Source organism: Plecotus auritus (assembly GCF_963455305.1).
Source record: "Plecotus auritus genome assembly, chromosome: 5".
In the NCBI taxonomy this organism is placed as follows: domain Eukaryota; kingdom Metazoa; phylum Chordata; class Mammalia; order Chiroptera; family Vespertilionidae; genus Plecotus; species Plecotus auritus.
The window spans coordinates 105,685,788-105,705,478 of NC_137776.1; the positions used below are offsets into that span (position 1 = coordinate 105,685,788).

Sequence of the window (19,691 nt, forward strand, 5' to 3'; positions counted from 1 at the left end):
TCTCAAATGACAGACAAAAATGGTGAATTCTTTTCCTATCCCAATGGCCATAGCTGCAAGGTCCGCATTAGGGTGAATTAGTAAGCAAAATAAAGCTACTGGTTATTATGATCATTCTTGAGTTAGATTGTAAAGACAAGTATTTCCTCTGAGTAACAGGGTGGAAATGTACTTTGGAAATTAACATCAAAGGACAATGCTATTTGTAATGATGCAGAAATTCAAAAACAGTTTTCGGACAGGTAAATGGGCTTTGATTAGCTAAATCTAATTTAAAATCAAGAGAATATTAAATATTGCTCAACCCTTAGCAAATTTGGTAGTATTAGAAATAATAAGTTATAATAGGGAGTAAATGTTTCCTTAAACCCGTAGTTTAAATTTACGAATCAGTGTTACAGACAAGCATCTTTAAAATGTCGGCACAGAATTGTTAGTCATAAATCTTATTTCTTGCTGATTCACCTGCTTTTGACCAATACTTCTTGGACAAAATTGTTTATCAATGTCAGGAAATAAACCCGATTATTTCTTTGAAACAACCATGTGAAACTACTCAGTGAAAAGGGAATTCTGGCCTCGGATCGCCAATGGTGGTTCTGTCAGGAGTCCCTCCAATTACAATGTACTCATCTGCACCGTGCAGTTGGCTATTGGGCATGGCCCCATTTCGTCTGCCTGCTAAATGCGTAGAGTTTTAATCTGGTATCTGGACACGGAAAGAAAGGCTTATGTGGTTAGTGATAATTATAGTTGGTAACGTGAACGACCTAAAACGAAATAATCTGGCGCACTTTCAATGAAAGCATTTTAATTCATTGAGATCTCAGAGAATTCCAGCCCTGCCGCCCATTCCAGTAGCAGGCAGTAGGTGGCGCCTGGAAGCTCTTTGGTAGAGAGCCGGCGCCATTTACGCAGGACCAGGCTGGGCTGCAGCAGGCGCTCTGGGCGCAGAAGCTGGAGATCGCAGAGGGAGGAGGAAGGCCTGGCTGCGGGGCTGGGACCGCCCGCCCCGCTGGTGGGGCGGCGCTGGAGAGCAGAGCGCCGGGGACAGGTGCGCGGGGCCGGGACCGCGGGGCGCACGGGGCGCAGGAGCGAGGGGGGCGCGTGGCGGGCACCGGCGGGCGAGCAGCTGACAGCGTCGTCACGGCTGCGGGGGAGTGCGCGCCCCGCCTGCCTCGGGAGGAGCCAGATCGCGGCCGGTGCTGCCGTCCGGGGCGAGGCGAGCGGGGAGAAGCCCGGAGCAGCCGCAATTCCTCAGGTAACAGGCTTCCCGGCTTGGCGGGGGCGTCCTGCGTCCGCGCTGGGCCCTGCGCGCGGGCCTCTGTGGGTGAGCCCTGGGCAGGGACAGCCGCCTCCGGGAGGGCGAGTCAGCATAAAACACTGGGTGGAGGTGGCGAGGGCACCCTCAGGGAGGCGAACATTTTGATACCCTGGTTTAAAACAAGTTCTTTTTAAAAAACCCACTGACATTATTTGGGATTTCTTCCAAAACTGAAGTTAGTGTTTTAGGAAAGTCTGTGGCCCAGGGGTTTCTATTAACGTGGGTGATTTAATGGGTTTATCCAAGTCCTGAGAAGATGTGGTCCAAAGTGAGAAAAAAGCAGGCATGGTGGAGTCTGCAGGGAGCCCGGCTCTCCTGGACCGCAGCCCTTCTGGGCTTGGCGGAGGCTTGGCTGCATGTTTCAGTTCTCTCTTAAAGAAAGCCCGTCAGAGCTGCATGTGCTCCTTGCCGCCCTGTCCCAGGAGCAGAATGCGCGCAGGGTGCTGCCTCCCACCTCTAGCTGGTGGGCTGTGGTCCCCTAAGATGACCGTGGCTGCTCCCAGCTCCCAGGCGGGCTTGCAGAGCATTGCGGGCTTCTCCCGCGTGGGAGCAGGCCTGAGACCCCGTCGAGAAATGCTGGTTTTCCCCTTTAAAACTCCAGTTCACGTTCTGTGGGGCTTGGGAGACTTGAACGGGAAGCTCCGTGGACAATCGGTTCCATCCATTGACGGTGCAAAAGGACCTCCTGGTGGGATCCTCTCAGGGCGCACTCACATCCCTTCCTTAGGAATTGCTCATTATGCGCGTCCCTGTCATCTTGTGAACAGCCGAGTTCCCTTGAGAAGGTGGAATGAGCACAGGAAGTCCTTTCTGCTTTGAGCTAAAAACTTTTAAAATTTTCATGAAGATGCTCTAGATAACAATCAAGGACTGAGCATATACATTCCAGATCAATCAAATGCACTTTGCTCCACCACATTTGGCTTCCAAGAGGGGGAGGAGGAGGGAGAGGAAAGGGGAGAATAACATTAGAAAAAATTGAACAGATTTGTGGGGGGATAATACTATTCTGTTGTTGTCTGAAATTGCACATTGTCAACAATTCTATCTCTGGACATGCAGGAGGCCCTGTGGGCGGAGGCACAGGAAGCCCACAGCCCGTCTTGCAGGCCAGGAAGCGTCTTCATCCCATCAGACCCACCCTTAATTTGTGGTAGGGACAGTGGTCCAGGGTAAAAGGGAGGGGGAGTACAGTGTTCAGCCTTGCTGTGCACCCCTCGGTCCTATCTGCAGATGGCAATTCTATGTGCATGGTTACGTAGAAGCCTCCAGAATCTTTCCTTTTTTGAGCCTTGATAGAGTTGTTCCTAAGAAAAGATACAGAAGCCACCTCCATCAGTGCCACACTGTGGCGTCCCTCTGCAGCTGTGCCCAGCAGGCCAGCGCTCTCGGCAGTGGGCAGTGGTGCACGAGCCTCCTCATTGATGTCATGTATGCACACCCGTGCACAGGCCTTCACCCGCCAGAAGCTTAGTGTTCCAGGGTGGACGCTACCTCTGCTCTGAGGCTTGCACAGCTTACTGAAAAATTAAATTGCAAAACAATGGAGGTTCTTTCATTAAAAGGAGAGTGAATCTGAGAAAATAAAAACATTGTACATTCTTCTGATTTTGTGGCCATAGTTGGTATATTAGTATATTGGAAATTAACATACTGATTTAGACAAAAATAATCATTTACCCCCAAAATAAATACAGTAAACTTTTGCACTATAAGAATTTCTTTGTTACAAAGAGGAACATTTGGTTGTCTGCGGCGAGATGGTGGCTTGCCAGCTGTTTTAAGTTTAAAAAGCATTCGGTGCCCATCTGTAACTTCCAATTCCGATAAACACTGTGCCCCATGCTCATGTATACGGTGGGCTGGGTCTTCCGTCATCCATCTATGCACCTGTCCTCTTCTATAGACCTACCCATCTATCTGTCTATCTGGTATGTGTATTTGCAATGGGCAGATGTCTCTTTAAAAGCTGAACTGATTTCTAGGACATTAGTTATTTTTGGTTATGATTTTTCTTGGAAAATAGCTGCTTTTCATCAAAAGGGAAGATGATAGTTGTCATATTGTCACAATTCCTAATGTTCTCTAACAAAGTAAATGTATGCATGCACACATATAAATATTGACTTTATTTTTTAATTGATTTCAAACAATGTTTTAGTTTTTATTATGTGGTTTGCAAGTGGCCAATTCAGGAAAGAAAGATTCCTTGCTACTCTGTGCTCACTGCAGTTAAGTGTTTTCCCATAAGTCAGTATCTCCAAGAGAAACAAAATGTGTGAACAACACACATAATTTAAATGTCCTAGTAGTCACATTAGAAAAGAAAAATTAACAAGTAAAATTAATTTTCATATGTTTCCTTTAACCCAATATATAAAAAATGACTGTGTAAAAATATAATCAACTAGAGGCCTGGTGCACAAAATTCGTGCACTTGCGGGGGAGTGTCCCTCAGACCAGCCTGCACCCTCTTCAATCTGAGACCCCTCAGGGGGTGTCCAACTGCCAGTTTAGGCCTGATCCCTGGGGCAGTCAGACATCCCTCTCACAATCCAGGACTGCTGGCTCCCACCCAACCGCTCGCCTGCCTGCCTGCCTGCCTGCCTGCCTGATTGCCCCTAACCACTTCGCCTGCCAGCCTGATCACCCCCTAACCACTCCCCTACCAGCCTGATTGATGCCTAACTGCTCCCCTGCCAGCCTGATTGCCCCTAACTGTCCTTTCCTGCAGGCCTGGTTGCCCCCAACTGCCCTCCCCTGCTGGCTCAGTCACCCCTAACTGCCCTCCCTTGCCAGCCTGGTCGCCCATAACTGTCCTCCCCTGCAGTCCTGGTCACCTCCAACTGCCCTTCCCTGCAGTCCTGGTCACCCCTAACTGCCCTCCCCGGCAGGCCTGGTTCCCCCCAACTGCCCTCCCCTGCTGGCCTGATTGCCCACAACTGCCCTCCCTGCCGGCCATCTTGTGGTGGCCATCTTGTGTCCATATGGGGGCGGCCATCTTTGACCACATGGGGCTGGCCTTCTTGTGTGCTGGAGTGATGGTCAATTTGCATATTTCCTCTTTATTATATAGGAGGATACCAAGTACTAGTAAGATATATATGTTTTTCATGCTAAGTCTTACAGAATATCTCAATTTTGGTTAACCACGTTTCAAGAATTCAGTAACCCATGTGACTAGTGGCCAGTGTATTGGCCAGCACAGCTATAGATTTTTAACCTTTTGACAAACAATTTAAAAGCTGAAATATTAAGGGCCATTACATTAAACCAATTAAACACCATCAAAAGTAAATTTACATACAGTCTCAAATTGCTCTAATTGTATGATCTTGAACTTTTTATTTACTTCTTTATCAGTAAACAAGAGGGTTGGTCAGCTACATCCCCTGATTGTACAGATTGTAACCAGTGGACAGACTGGTGGATGGGCCGTTCCCCGGGCGGCTGAAGTCTGCTGTGGCGGAAGCAGGGGCAGGCCTCGGTGCGCATGGCCCTTGAGCTGTGGGACTAGTTTGCTTCAGGCCAGTCCCTGATCACAGTGTCAGAAGGGAGAGCCCAGTCCCATAGGAGACCAGCCAGTGTGGCTGTCTCCATCCCTCTCCTGGGCACTCAGCCGCAAGCCCCTGGGAGTCAGCGCACAGTCCGCGGTGGTATAAGGCGGAGCTTTGGGTCATATCCTTCGCTGTGAGGCATGTGTTTCACATTTTTGATGTTTGTATCTGTGCATGTCCACCACTAGATGAAGCTGGTGACATGTGAATGCTGTATGACCGACCGGGAATACTACTCCTGAAACACGGAGGGACTCCTGCCCTTTGTGATGGTGCAGTTTCAGCCTGGTGCGGGCGGCTCCTGCTGGTGCCTGCCACAGGGCTCTCGTCCCGGAAACCAGGAGGTGAAGGAGACGAGCACTTAGTATGGAAGGAGCTTGTGCAGTATTTTCTAAAGCTAATTCATGTTTGGAAAGTGATTGTTTTTCTGAGAAAGAGAACACAACTTTGTAGCAGGCCTTAGTGCGCACACGCACACACACACACTCGCACTCGCACACGAGTCCTCTCTCTCTTTTTCTCCTCCCTTCACTTCTGAAGCTGGGGTCCCCACACTCCCCCAACTTGGACTGAGGAGTCCTTGGAGGGGCAGCTCTCCTTCGGATGTCATCTTTCAGTTCTGTTTACTGATAAAAGTAAATAAAAGGTTCAAGATCACACTATTAGAGCAATTTGAGATCATGTGTAAAATCATTTTTGACGGTGTTTAATGTATCTACCTGTGACTTTTGATTTTGGAGTTTATCCTCAGATGATACTGAGCAGAGGGAAAAAGGAGTGTGTCCCGGTCTCTGGACCAGACCAGAGCCAGGTGCTCTCAGTCCTTCATCGGATCCAGCAGCTAGCTCGGCGGCATTATCCTTTTGTATACACTTGGCCTCATCTTCTCAACTCCACCCCCCAGCCACCCACTCTGGCCACTGCACACAGGAGATCCGTGGGCAGTCCCTGCCTCCTGGCCTGGGAGAGTCCCTGGCGCTGACAGAAAGAGCGTGCTCCTCTTTTGAGCCCCTTTGGTCTTCATTGGGTTCTTGACCACAGAAGAACGAGGGACCACAGAATGTAAAACTGACATCGCTATCTTAGTGAGGTCTGCCAGCAAAGGAGGGTGGGAAGGCTGAATGCTAGAAATGACTGGTGACCTAAATTTTGAAAAGAACCTAAATTTCCCAGGAATCATGGCAACCAAGTGTTTGTATATTTTTTTATTCTCTCCAGTGGGTTTACAGATGACACTGCATCTCTTGTTTTGTTCTTCCATCTTTTCAATGTTTAAATTTGTATAAATATACCAACAATTTCAAGATGCAGAAATAAATCAGATTAGTGTAGCAAATATTTAAACATAAAGAATGAAAATGGAAATACAGGAGAATTTTTAATAATCTCAGAGGAGAAAACAATTTTCTAAGGATGATCCCAAACTGGGATACTAAACAGGAGAAGTTCGTTAAATTTGACTGCATAGAAATTTTAAATTTCTGTCCAGAAAAAATAAACAACAACATCACGAGACAAATGACAGCTGGGAAGGAATATCAGCAACATATTTTCGATGAAGTCTACTTTCCTGAATACAGTGGGTCTCAGATTCTGTGAGTGTCTGAATCACACGATGGGCATGTTAAACCTGAGATGCTGGCTCCAGCCACAGAGAGGGAGTCAGCATACCGACCGCCTCCATATGGTACAAGGGCCATCTGTACAAGCTAATAGGAAGCTGAGCAGAGAGCAAGAACACGCAGGTCTTAGCATACAAACAAAACCGCTTTCACATGAAAAGATGCTCAGTGTCATACAAACTAAACAACTCCAATTAGATCAATAATGAGAAACAGATTTCTTTTTCCATTGGAGAGGATTAAAGAGTTTGCTAATACACTGGACTAGGAAAGGTATGAGGGCACAATGGTGCTAATTTTCAGGGACAATCTTTACCATCGTTAAAATGCACATACCCTTTGACCCAGCAGTTCCACTTATAAGAGTATATTCTACACATAGTCTGAAAAATCAAGATGAGATGTTTATGTTTAAGGCTGTTCATTGAGCAAAAAAAGCGTTCAGTGATAAACAGGTTGGTAAGTGATGCAGTCCTAGCAGTGTTACAGAGCACAGTGTGCTTTTCCGGCGGCAATGTGGACAGATGTGTAGGGAACACTGGGAGACAGTGCTCCTCTCTCTCTCCCTCTCCCCGCCCGCCTATTGAGAGCTGCCCCTCGTTGACTAGGCATCGTTTTGTTAACACCTGCTTCCATTCATCTGTAACTTACATGCTCAATGTCTCCTTGCCCACCTTCCTTTCCATCTGATTTGTGCTCTTGACTATTTCTGGCAATTGAAACAGAAATCACATTAGTCGCTGCTGTGAGTTTATGTGAAAAGTGAGCTCAAGCAAGTCAATGCATTGGAAATGTATAGGAAATGTTGATTTTTGCATTGGTAATTGTTTTGTACTGTTTTCATTCTTACATGGACATTCTGAGACTTTTCTCTCAAAAGATTATCCATGTGCATCCTTTAGGTCAATGGTCGGCAAACTCATTAGTCAACAGAACCAAATATCAACAGTACAATGATTGAAATTTCTTTTGAGAGCCGAAAACCAACTTCTGAACATGGGCCCCGAAGTTTCAATCGCACTGTACATGCGTGCCTGCACGTGATATTTTGTGGAAGAGCCACACTCAAGGGGCCAAAGAGCCGCATGTGGCTCGCGAGCCGCAGTTTGCCGACCACTGCTTTAGGTCAATTCCAAATTCCATGAAGTCTTCCCACTTTCATTATAAAAACACGAACCCTGTTTGGGGCCTGGGATCTTGCCCTATAGCCCTGAGACAGCCACTGCCTCTTACACCTAAATTGTAGGATCTGTGCTCGTTCGGAACATCACTAGTGAGAAATTTGTACTCGTGAGGAACTTTGAGTCTTTATTTTCACTGAGCAGTGAAAGGTATGTGAATCCTAACCATTTTCATGTCCTCTGCCTTCTGAGACATGCGAAGATCACAGAGTCACCCCGACTCTGCCTCTGGCCCTGCAGCTTGGGCCCTGGCTGCTCAGCCTGACCAGGACACTGCCCTGGCATCAGGGTTAAGTGGAAACACTGGTTTAAATACCCCAGGGCATAAGTATAACCCATGTTTCCAGGTGTGTGTTACAATGGCTCAGAGTTCAGCTTTTTTAAAGGCATCTATGGCTTTTTGATGAGTCAGAAAACATACACAGTCACCCATTATCAGCTGCCTAATATCACTATTACATTTTAAAAATAAATTGTAGACACTCTGAAAGTTGCTTGGTAATAGTACATGTTGGTGTAAAGAAAACTTCCTCAGCATTTTGGTGTCCAGAGCTCCTTGTTCACTTGTTACTAATTGGGATTGGCTGAGCTCCTCACTGGATCTTCTAACCTTGAGTAGAAGTGCAGGTGCAGCCCCTTAAGAGCTGAGCAATGTGCTGCTACTTTAACCATCTAGACCGGGGGTGGGGAACCCTTTTTCTGCCCAGGGCCGTTGGGATATTTATAACATCACTAGAGGCCCGATGCATGAAGATTCGTGCAAGAATGGGCCTTCCTTCCCCTAGCTGCAGGTACCGCCTTCGCTTCAGCCGGAGCCGCCTTTCCACCTTCCCACAGTGCCCAGAGGTCCAGAGTGGCTGGGGCGATGCAGAACGCCTGCGTCGTTGCCATGGCAATGACTGCTGGCCACTCGGCGCCTGTGTATGCAATATAACCTGCCATCTTTGTTGGGTTAATTTGCATACTCATTCCTGATTGGCTGGTGGGCGTCGCAAAGGTACGGTCAATTTGCATCTTTCTCTTTTATTAGTGTAGATTCACTGGCCATACAAAAGTATCAACTTAAAAATTAGCCTGCTATGTTTGGTCAAACATTTAGTTAACCCTCCCCTAATGTAGGACCAGACCAAATGATTTCACAAGCCTTATGTGGCCCGAGGGCCGGATGTTCCCCAGCCCTGAGCTAGAGTCTCAGTTCCCTTATCTGTAAAATGGGGCTGCTAACCCCTAAATCAAAGGTGTTTCAAGGTCAGGCTTGTACAGGACCTCTGGACACTTGTGTGGTGGTCAGGGTTCCTGGGCGCCCGCCATGCTGTCTGACCAGAACCGGTGGTTCCTCTCGCTCACTGTCTGGGTTTCTCTTTCCCCTTCACAGCCTGGCTCAGGGCTGCTATCTCATAGTTGGACATTGCTTGTGGGTGGGATGCTGGCCACCGGCATCAGCCTTTTCTAGTTCACCTGGTACCCAACCTCTAAATCACCTCGAAACAGTGATTTCCCCTCACAGTATCCTCTGAGCCAGCCTCCCGGGACCCCGTCTTGTGTCTGGGGAAATCTGGTTCCCTCCTCCATCAGCACTTGCCCCTGTGCCTGGACTGACTCACCTCCTCACGGGCAGTTCTGACTCCACCTGAGTGCCCCCTGAGGGTGTGAGAACATCCCCTGCGGGGACTGTTGTCATCCTAGCCTTGAGCCAGAATGCAGTGGCAATGGGGCCTGGCCTGGGCTGGCAGCCTCTGAGGATGGGGTGCAGGGTGCCTGCTAGTGGCTGCCTGGTCCCGGGCACCCAGCAGCTCAGCGCAGAGTGTGGTTCGCTGGCCTGCTGGTGGCTGTCGAGCAGCACAGGAAACGGCCAGCGATCACTGGGCTGCCTTCTCACTCTGTAGCTCCTGGCCTGAATATCCTTGTTTGCTCATCAGGGCGTTGGCTGGTGCAGTCTTCTTCCTTCCTCTGTTCTCAAATGCCATGTGTTTGACTTTTTCCTCCACTCCTCCGTTCCACACCTGCAGTCCTGGGGACCCTTGCAACTCTGGAAACTCCCCTCCCTGGGGACCCAGGACACCCCATCCCACAGGCTGGGTGCGGCATGCTTGCTCAGCTTCTCTGTGCACTCTCCCAGAACTTACACTTTACCTTGCTATGTCCAGTAACATTTATACATGTTCATGTCTCTGTATTTTAACATTAATTTAAAAGAAGCCTTTAAACTTTCAAAACAGGGTACCACTCAGCCACCAATTCACCAACTCGCAACCCAAGTCCTGGGAAAGTCCTCCCAGCCCGTGGGGCTTCCCACGGCTCTCTGTACTTCAGCTCTGGCACCAGTGCACGCTGGGGAGCCCTCCTGTTTGGGGAGCCCTCACGCTCCTCGGCCTCCATAACATGGGCCTTTAGTGCAACTGCTTCTACCTTAAGTCACCCCTGCTTTTAATCCTTGCAGACTCACTGCCTTTCAGACTCGCACCGGAGCCCCCCGAGGCATGTGTGAGCCTCTGCTCTCTTGTTCTCACAACCCTCTCCTCCACAAGCTGGGCTTCGGGCCCTCCCTCCACTGAGGATCCCGCCTGTGCACCCCAATCTCAGATGTTAGCTGGCCCGGGACGCATTGTCCACCTGCCCCCTCGATGTGAGCCCTCCACTGTCCGAGACAATTGGGCTCCACACGCTGAAAACCAAGCCTGGCTTCTCCCTCTACAGTGGACCTTCGCCCACCACTCTCTGTTTGTGATGTCATCCGTCTCTAGTTCTACCAATTGGAAGCCCTAGGAGTTTTCTGGACACATTCCTCTCCACATCTTAACTCCTTCCCCGCCAACTGTCACTGATCCATGTTCCACCATCCCTCTGTCACTCCAACCTAACCTGCTGCTTGGGCTTGATTTGCTCTGACAGGTGTTTTGTCCACTTTCTGTGTTGAAGCCAGACCCCTCATGGCTGCCCGATACCCTCTGAGCACCTGGTGGCCGTGGCCAGGCGCCCTTTCCAGCCTCACCTCATTGCGTTCTCCCATGGTGACTGTGGGGCCATGCCACCCTCCTGATCCAGGAGGGCTCTCCCACACAGGCCTGCGGGGGTCTTGTCTGGCTTGGTTAGTGCTTCCTCCTCGCAGGGGCCGTGTGCTGCCGTCGCCAGCAGCAGCACCGCCCCGTCATTGAAGTAGGGGCATGGTGCCCACTGGTCCTTGCTGTTGCAGGATGGAAGCCACATATGAGACCCATTCAGCCCACCTGTGTGGATAGGACCACAGGTGCATGGCCAAGTGGAGACAATACCCACTGCCTCTGTCCGCTAAACTCACTTAGCCTGGCCTCCCAGTCTGTTCATTGGAAGTCAACTGCAGACTCAGACACACAGCGTTCAAGCATTAGGGAGACACTAATGAACGAAACAGATAAAAAGCCCTCATAGAGCTTGTAATATAGTGGAATTAAGCACAAATTTTAAAACTGGAAAATAGATAGTATGTCAGAAAGGAAGTTGTGCTATAGAAAAAGTCAAGCAGGAAGAGGTTACAGCGGGGGTTTGGGGGTCGAGGGTGGGATTGTAAATTCAGACGGGTGGTCAGGGAAGTTCCTGCTGAGAGGTGATATTTGAACATCGTCTGTGGGAGGCGGGAGGAAGGGTGGAACAGGTGGCGGGAACAGCTGATGCGAAGGCTCTGAGGCAGGTTCGCATGCCAGGTGTGTCCAAGTGGCACTGAAGACAAATGTGGCTGGACCCTATCGGAGAGGGGAAATAGGACACGGGGGTGCGGGTGCCGGCGGGGGCAGAGCCCTCGAGCTGTTTCTCGCAGGGAGACAGGGCGGGAGACGGAGGGTTTGCGCAGGAATGATGTGGTCCAGTGCCCGGGCCTGAAGCAGACTGCCACTCAGGAGCCGTGGCAGAGGTCCCGGGAAGAGGCGCAGGCGTTCGGAGAGCCTGGGAACCAGGGGAGGTGGTTTATGGTTAGGTCTGGATGTGTTTTGAAGATACCACTGACACACGTGGCTGATGGGTTGGACGTGAGGTACAAGAAAACAAGAGGGATTCAGGAGGACTCCGAGGGTGTAGGCTGGCCTGGACGGCGAAGGTTGCCTGGACTGAGAGAGAAGGGGAGCCGTTTCGGGCCCTGGGGAGTTCAGTGTTGCTCACGTTGCCTTTGCGTTGTCTCCAAGGCATGCGAGTGGCAACATCTAGGAGAGAGCGGGTCCTAAGCGCCTGCACTTTGGGCGAGAGGCCTGGCCGTGGGCATGCCTGGGCAGATGGCCGTGGGCATATGGTTGATACCCAAAGTCGTGGAACCAGGTGACACCATTGGGGGGCGAGTTTAGCAGGGAGGGGAGTGTACCAAGGACAGAGGTGTGAGGCTGTCTGACTGGTGAGCGAACCAAGGGCAGTGGCATCCCCCCACCTTTCCTGCACCCTCACCCCAGCCGGCCCTCCCGAGGGGTCTGCTGCCTGCACTCTTGTCCATCCAAGTCTTCGGGAGGCCCCAGTGCAGCAGGCGTCAGCCCTGCCTCTCCTCCACTCAGAACGCTCCGTGGGCCTCTCCTCCTTCTCAGAGTGAACGCTGTCTCAACATGGCTCCCTCCTGTCCCCTGCCCATTGCATCTCTGGCCTTACCTTTCTTCCTCCTGCACTCAGAGCCTTCCGTGTTCCTAGAACATCCACACTAGTGCCTGCCAGCTGGGACCTCTTTTCCCGGGCACCAGATTTCACACGTCAAAGCGCTCAAAGCTTTGTTGGAATGGCCGCTCTCCAGGGAGTCCTGCTCTGGCCTCTTGCCACCTCTGTGGTCCCCGTCACTTGGAATGGAACTGAAGGAAATCGCATAGATGTGTTTTACCAAACATACCCATCCCATGAAACCCTTTATGTGGGAGACCGTTAAAATGAAAAAAGAATTGATTTTCAAGCTTAATTGTGCAGGAAAGCTTTTTAGGGACGCCTTTGCATTGCTTCTGGAAAAGTCATGGTGGAAGAATTTTCATACATATTTTTTTCAAAATGCTTTCTCCGTAAGACAGCTGTCTTTCCAAAGCGGGCCGTGTCCCCTGCTCACATTTAAATGTCACCTTTATATCGCAGGGATGGAGGAAGGGTGCTTATTTTTGAAAAATTCCTGCTAGATGGCACACTACTAAAGCCACCTGCCACACAGACACCGGAAATGAATTTAGAACAGTTGCTTTTTTATAAAAAACAACAACACACACAACTCGTGCCCTTTAGTTCTGCAACACATATTTTCTTTGTCACAAGATAACTAGTGAGCCAACATGTGGTAGAAGTTATTTTTGTATTGCTCCTTATCTCCATAAAAATACCGTAAAGAACCTATATGTCCTAAATCCTTTCCTCTGTGTTAAAAATAGGTGAAATACCAAATGCATGGTGTCCAGCAGCTCTGTGCACTTGTGGCTGCAATGTCCTGGCTGTAACAAGGGGCCAGTGAGTGATGCGCTCAGCCCCTTCTCTGGTCTGGAATGTGACACACGTCCTTCTGTAATTTTCTATTTCCCTTGACCCTGCCATGCTGTGAGTGGTTTTCATATGTAGATTTTTCAAAAATGTATTATGGTTCTTTATAGAGCACATTTATCTTCTCTGCTGCAATTTTCCTTGGTTGTCTCACAATAATGTGTTGGGCAGCAGAGGAAATTGGTCAGTGTGCTCGCTGTTCTGAGAGTCTGGGTGGGGTAAAATGCCCCGACGGGCAGGTGGATGAGTCCTTCCCTCGGGCACGGATCTTCCGGAGGCGGAGGGAGAAAGTGCCAGTGCTCACGTACCCACAGCCGAGCACACTGAGCCTGTTATTACAGAGAGAGTCACCCAGCAAATGACAGCAGAGGCACGGCAGTGGGTTTGGCTCATTCGCACTTTTGCTCAACTGTTAGCCAATCTCTGCCCCGTGAGACTTGTAATATTGCTTTGTTCAAACCGTCAGCATTATTTTCTATTTATTTCCATATAGGATTCAGAGGAAGGTATGCATTTCAGTTGTCACCCTACCATTCGGTGTATTATTTTCTATATTTTACCACAGCAGGAAAATAAGTCTTTTCCAGTGGTTTGTGGCTTCTTGCCTTGCACTATCAATAAGAAGAGGATTTAAGCATTAAAAAAATCAAGTTTAATTAAATTTTGTAATATATTAGATTAAATATGATGTATTGTTAAATTTTGCTTAAAAAGCCTGGAGGTTTGTTTTTATGTTATAGAGCAGTGCAGACCGATAAATACACAATGTTAGTCACATGTGTAATTTTCATTTTCTAGTAATAGCATTTAAAAAGTGAAAAGACACTAGTGAAGTTTATTTAAATATTTGACTTTACCCAATGTATATGCATATTATTATTTCACCTTGTAATCAATATCAAAATTGTGAGAGAGATATTTAACATTCTTTTTACTTTTTATTTTTCCATCACCATTTACCCGCTCTGTGACCTCCTCCACCTCCTCCCCACCCCTGTTGTCCATGTCAGTGAGTTCTCTCTTTTTCTTTTTTGCTCAATCCCTCCACCCCTACCCCACCCCAACACCCCCACCCCCACCCCCACCCCCACTCCAACACCCCCTAACCCACCAGAGCTGTCTGCATGTTCTCTATGAGTCTGCCTCTGTTTTGCTTGGTAGTTCAGTTTGTTCATCAAAGTCCACATATGAGTGAGATCATGTGATATTTATCTTTCTCTGACTGCTAATTTCGCTTAGCATAATGTTCTCCAGGTCCATCCATGCTGTTGCACAGGGTAAAATCTTCCTTTTAATGTTCTTCCTTTGAAAGCTGTGTAAATGCACCACAGCTCTTTCACCCACTCACCTACGGTGGGCACATTGGAGACATTCCTTTTCACACGCAGTGCTCTGAGCTCAGTGCAGGGCATCTGCTTCTGCTTCACGCAGGTGGCGACAGCTCCAGTTTGGGCAGTGCGGTCTGCGGTGGAGTTTAAATGCTCTGGCTAATCGTTAAGCTTCACATTACCATGAATGTAGGTGCAAATTTCAATTAGTCTTTTCAGGAAATTAGATAGTTTTGGTTTTGTCAGATCAGATTACAGCTCATTGCTTGTACTGTATAATGTGATGCTAACTGTGCTTACATTTATTGTTAGTTACAATTATATATTTTTACTGTGGCAAAATATATAGAACTTAACATTTACCATCTTAATCATTTCGAAGTGTACAGGTGCAGGTTTTAAGCACATTGTACAGCCTTCACCGCCCTCCATCTCCAGAACCCTTCATCATGCAAAACTGAAACGCTGTCCCCATGAAGCAATAGCACCCCTCCCAGCCCTGTCACCCAGCATTCTGCACTCGGTCTCTATTATTATAACTGCTCTAGGGACCGCACGGCAGTGGCACAGACCTTATTTGTCCTTTTTTGACTGGTGCACTTCATTCTGCGTACTGTCCGCAGGGTTCAGCACATTGTAGCATTTGTCGGAACTATCTTCCCTTTCAAGGCTGAACAGTGTTCCATTGCGTGTAGACCACATTTTGTTTATCCAAATTGGTGGGCACTTGGCTTGCTCCCACCTCTTAATTATTGTGAGTAGTGCTGTTATGAACATGGATGTGCAAATATCTCTTCAGTTATACCAGTACGAGAGGCCTGGTGCACGGATTTGTGCAGGCCAGGCTGGCAGGGGAGAGGGGTCGTGGGCAGTTGGCGGGCCGGCCCCACCCCCTGATCGAACTCCTGGTTGAATTCCTGGTCGAACTCCTGGTCGAGGAGACAATTTGCATAGTAGCCTTTTATTATATAGGAATATGTCACTTACACACTGTGTAAATCATTTTGGAAGTATACCTAGAAGTAGATTGCTGGATCATGTAGTAATTCTGTGTTTCACTGTTTTCAGAGAGGCTGTACCATTTCAGATTTCTACCAGCAGTTTCTCTACATCTTCCATGACACTTGTTTTTACCATTCATTTTTGTTTTTATGTTTTTAAATGGTAGCCATCCTACTGGGTGTGAGGTGGCAGAGCTGTGGCTTTGACCAGTGTTTCCTGATGACTAATAATGGGCTTGTCGGTCATGTGTGTATCTTTTTTTTAAGAAATGTCTATTCAAGCCGAAACCGGTTTGGCTCAGTGGATAGAGCGTCAGCCTGCGGACTGAAAGGTCCCAGGTTCGATTCCGGTCAAGGGCATGTACCTTGGTTGCGGGCACATCCCCAGTAGGAGGTGTGCAGGAGGCAGCCGATCGATGTTTCTAACTCTCTATCCCTCTCCCTTCCTCTCTGTAAAATATCAATAAAATATATTTTAAAAAAAAGAAATGTCTATTCAAGCTCTTTGTCCATTTTTTAGTTGGTTTTTCTTTTTGTTATTCAGTTGTGAGAGTTTTCTATATATCTTAGATACTAGATCCTTATGTATATCATTTTCTCCCATTGTGTAGGTTCTCAATTAGCTTTCTTGATAATGTCCTTTGTTGCATAAAGTGTTTAATTTTGATCAAGTCTAGTTTAGTTATTTGCAGAAAATCGCAAGGGGCCCCCAGCAGCCAAACGCTCTGGAAAAAGGACAACACTGAGGCTTCACATCTACTAATTTCAAAATGACTGTAAAGCTACAGTAGACAGCACAGTGAGGTACTGGCCCAGGATAGACACAGAGACCAATGGAGTGGAACTGAGAGCACAGAAATCAACGTGCCCATCTATACTTAATTGATTCGGACGAGAGTCAGGACTATTCAGTGAACAAGTAGGGCAAGTGGATTTCCACGTCAAGGGATAAAGTTGGGCCCTTCCTACACCATATGCAAACATGGAAACAGAGCCAGGATCTAAATATAAGAACTAAAACCACTCTTAGAATAGTTTTCTTCTAACTCTTAAAAGAAAACAGAGGGATAACTCTTCATGACCTTGGATTGGGCAATGGATTCTTGGATTCCAAGAGTTGAGTGATAAAATAGTTCGTGATTGTTTGAAGGAATCTTTCTCAGACACTTGCCAGTTCTGTATTCCTCAGCCAATTAGCCACCTTTTATTTGGCTAAAACTAGAAACCCGTCTACTCAGCAGGTGCAGGCGCACAGTGCATGGTCGGATATGCGGACCCGCGGCAGCACGCGAAGCTGTGGTGCCTGGCACCACGCACGTTCTCCTGGGCACAGCTTCTACGTGACAGTCGCCCTCCTCCTCCCGTGTTTACTTCCCTGCAGGGCTCCATGCTGCACTGGGCATGCGGGTCAAACTGGGCGACGTGTCCTGTGACCTAGATGGTAGCATTGCTTATCATTGCAATGATTTCTCTTTAATTTCCCTACCCACGTGCAAGCAACAGGCAGAAGCAGAGATGGCCCAATGCAGTCAGGCTCTGGGGAGTCTGAAAGTGTTTCCAAGTGCATTTTATCTGGCTCTTTGGGTTTCCTGTCTATCATGCTTTCTCCAAATGAAGTAGCTTCAGACAAACATCAGTGAATCTTATTTCTATGCTTAAGCTGTGGGCTTATTTGCCTCTTGCTAATGAAACTCTGAAAGAATCGTTTATTCTGTCCCTTGCATCCCAAGAAATGCCCGATTTCTCTCCATGTATTGCTTTCGCGCAGACATTAAGAGTCTTGCACTGAGCTCCTGAGACCCTCTCCTGCCCACCTGGAGCGCGGGTGTGGCGCCTGCGTCAGCACCTGCACTCACATTGCCTCGGTGGGTTTCTCCATCGCGCGGTGAGACCAGGTTCCTGAAAAGAGGATGCTGCTGCTTTCATTTTTAAATTTAAAAAAGGTTTTTATTAATTTCAGAGAGAGGAAAGGAGAGGGAGAGATAGAAACATCAATGAAGAGAGGGAATCACGGATCGGCTGCCTCTCGCAGGCCCCCTACTGGGGATCGAGCCCACAGCCCGGGCCTGTGCCCTCACTGGGAACCATGGCCCCTGGCTCATGGGCTGACGCTAAACTGCTGGGCCACGCCGGCCAGGCGACTCTGCTTCTTGGAGAAAGACGAGCTGTGAAGGTCTAACTCTTCCTTACAATCAGGCACATGTTTCCCTTTGAGAAACACATCTCGTTTTTTAGGTTCAGCAATAAAGGCACCTGGAATGAATTTTCTTAAATTAAGATTCTAAAATATATATAAGTAGATGTTCTTGCCTAGAGAAGTATGCGCTGCTGAAACCGTTTCTTGGTTTCCTTTAGGGTACCCTTATTGATGTTGTGCTCTCAGTAATAGTCCTTATTTCTATTTACATGACCCACTTACCTTTAGTAGTCGTAGTTTTACATATAGGCTCTCAAGTACCAACCTTAAGTGTGGAGTTTGTTTAAAGTTAATAAAGTTTAAATGTTATAATAAAGACAATGCATTTCAGAAGAAGGCCTTGTGGAGAAGCAAGCAAACACCGAGGGAGACGAGCATGTGACCTCCAGGCGGTTGCCCTTGCCTTGGGCTGTGGGGGGCGTGGGCAGGCGAGGATACCCACTATCAGACTTCCAACGCTTTACTTTGAATGAGTTGAACTTTTTCAATCATTGTTCTCTGTTTTAATTATTTGTTTTTGGAAGCAGGCTCAATTCAGATATAATACATGGAAAGCGTGGTCTAACTAAGATGCTTCTTTCATGTCATTCACCAGGATCTAATTTCTCCCAGGTGGCGACTTTTGTGACTCAGGAAGTCAAAATTCCTTTTCCCCAGAATTCAGGCCTTATAGACGAGGAGAGCCTCGGGGCTGAGTTTCAGTATTTAAAAGTCTCATTTTGAATTCTTTATTCCAAGACGTACATTTTTAGATTTTGTGACTCTTTGGGATGAGCGGTCCACACCTTTTCCTTGACCGTTACCTTGTGCATCTGTCTGTGTATACGAAGCATCAGGTACAAGTGACTGTAGAGACAGTTTAGTTCAAACAAGTTCAAGAAAAGGAAAGCAGAGGGTAGAGGGACAGTCACTCCAGGGGTCTGCTGGTGAGGGGAACAGGCCTGTGCATTATCAAGAGAAGCCAGGCCAGTCCCTCCCCTAGATGAGGAGTGACTCCTTCATAAACTAGGGGGCCACCCTAGAGCAGCAGACATTCAGTGAGACCAACAGCGTGGAAGAGAAGAACAAAAAACAAACAGTCGGAGATTTTCAGATAAATAAGTACATAAGACCAGCAGCAACAAATCTCAGGTAGCAATCTTGTTGAAATCCCGTGTTGTATCACCTTTCCTAAAACAAGAAAGTACTTCTGTGAAAACAGAAAAATCAGACTATAAGAAAGGCTATTGAAAATATAGGGAAAAGATTCCACAGAAGTCAAAGCCAGGTATAGGGTCCATCATATAACACAAGTTCCAGGAAAAATATAGGGGTTGGGATGATGTACTTTTTAGAAATAGAAGAAAATGTCATAAGGTTTTAACCCTTTCTCACCCCCAAAGACCCCACACTTGAAAAGCAGCCCGAGACATATCCTGATGAAATGTCCTTACTCCCAGAATGGAGACAGTGCCCTAACTCTGCCAAAGAGTAGGGAAAACCCAGCTTCCTACAAAGACAGGGAACCACACTGACTTTAGATTTCCCATCAACAACTCTGGATGGTGAAGTTAAAAACTACATAATCCTTAAAACTGAAGGAACCAAGTGAGAGCATGAACGCAGAAATTTTAATGCCATCTAGAAGAACTTACCAGTAATGGTTATGTGAAAATGTAAAATGGATGAAAGGAAGGTGATAAAGTACACAAATTGGCAACTGAGAGTTACCTAGACAAAAAACTAACAAAGCTAAAAAAAATAGTAAGAGCTAAATGCTGCTGAAACAGAAATCCTGCTTTAATGAGTGAAGTCTGCTGGGGTGACCTCCCCTCACAGGGGGTCCGGTCCCACTGTCTCCTTCTACAGCGAAAGCCTTTACAAGGTCTTCCTAATGCTATGGATTGATAGGCTTAGACACAGCCTGCGAAAAAAGCATAGAAGATGATTTAAAACGTAGAACAAATTGTAAATATTACATCTGGAAAACTTAAATGCTGGTATATGACTAAAAGTACGGCATCAGTTGACAGGACCGAGGC

The 19,691-nt window shown here is 47.6% G+C and overlaps 1 protein-coding gene across 4 annotated transcripts in view; it reads left to right on the forward strand.

Moving 5' to 3' along the window:
* The first annotated feature begins 914 nt into the window (after nt 1-914).
* DIRAS2 (DIRAS family GTPase 2) overlaps nt 915-19,691 on the forward strand; it is a 30,763-nt gene continuing 11,986 nt past the window's right edge. The window contains exon 1 of one of the 4 annotated variants that reach the window (XM_080669316.1): nt 915-1,054. The gene's annotated coding sequence lies outside the window, so the exon portion shown is untranslated. Of the gene's footprint in view, nt 1,055-1,074; nt 1,262-19,691 lie in introns of those variants that run through there. The other 3 variants (XM_080669314.1, XM_080669313.1, XM_080669315.1) reach the window with 3 other exon arrangements.